This window comes from Nansenia antarctica (assembly GCF_963989245.1).
Source record: "Nansenia antarctica genome assembly, chromosome: 9".
Taxonomy (NCBI): domain Eukaryota; kingdom Metazoa; phylum Chordata; class Actinopteri; order Argentiniformes; family Microstomatidae; genus Nansenia; species Nansenia antarctica.
Genome location: NC_137679.1, coordinates 7,730,473 through 7,731,408, shown reverse-complemented (window position 1 = coordinate 7,731,408; position 936 = coordinate 7,730,473).

Here is a 936-nt window from a genome sequence, read left to right as displayed (position 1 = left end):
GTGTGTGTGTGTGCACGTGCAGCGCTCTACTCCAAGTCTTTCCCCAAGGAGCAACTTTGCTCTGAAATTGAAAAATCTAGCCACAAACATAACAGCAGCTGAACCTTTCTCTCTGTGTGTGTGTGTGTGTGTGTGTGTGTGTGTCTGTGTCTGTCTGTCTGTCTGTGTGTGTGTGTGTGTGTTACATAGCTTAGAGAGGGACTGTGTGTGTGTGTGTGTGTGTGTGAGATAAAGAAGGGGTTGTATTTGAGGAAAGACAAGGAGATTTAAAATGTGAGAGTAAAAAGTTTGTATGTGTGTTACATTGCTTAGTGTGTGTGTGTGTGTGTGTGAGAGAGAGAGAGAGAGAGAGAGAGAAAAACAAGGAGTTGAATTTGAGGAAAGACATGGAGATGTGAAAGGTTCCCAGGGTGACGTTCTCCAGATGGTAAAGGCATGTGGTTGTACTGTGTACTACATGATGTAACGACACACACACTTACAAGCCTTCACCACAACATAAAACAGACCCCACCTCAAAACAATGTTTTTTTATTGTTTTAATGTTTTAATGTTTTATTTGGAATACACAAGGCAACATCAGTTTAGCATACAGTATTTTGGATATCACGCTTGTTTACGTTCATGAAGACGATGATTACCGCTCCTGATCTCCTCCTCTCTAGCTTATGACTTCTATCCAAACCGAGGCTGGCGGAGGTAGAAATCGGAGGACGGGCTCAATGTGAATGAATGGAATGAGGAATGAGAAGTCCACCACACACGTGTGTGTTTGATACCGTTCCCTCATTCCGTCCCATGCGTTACAACGACCCCGTCCTCCGATTTCTACCTCCGCCAGCCTCCCCTGGTATAGAGATATGTGGCACATTCTAATGCTTTGGTCCTCATATCGGGATCCGATGTAACGATCAGACTTTTCTTTTCGAAACATGT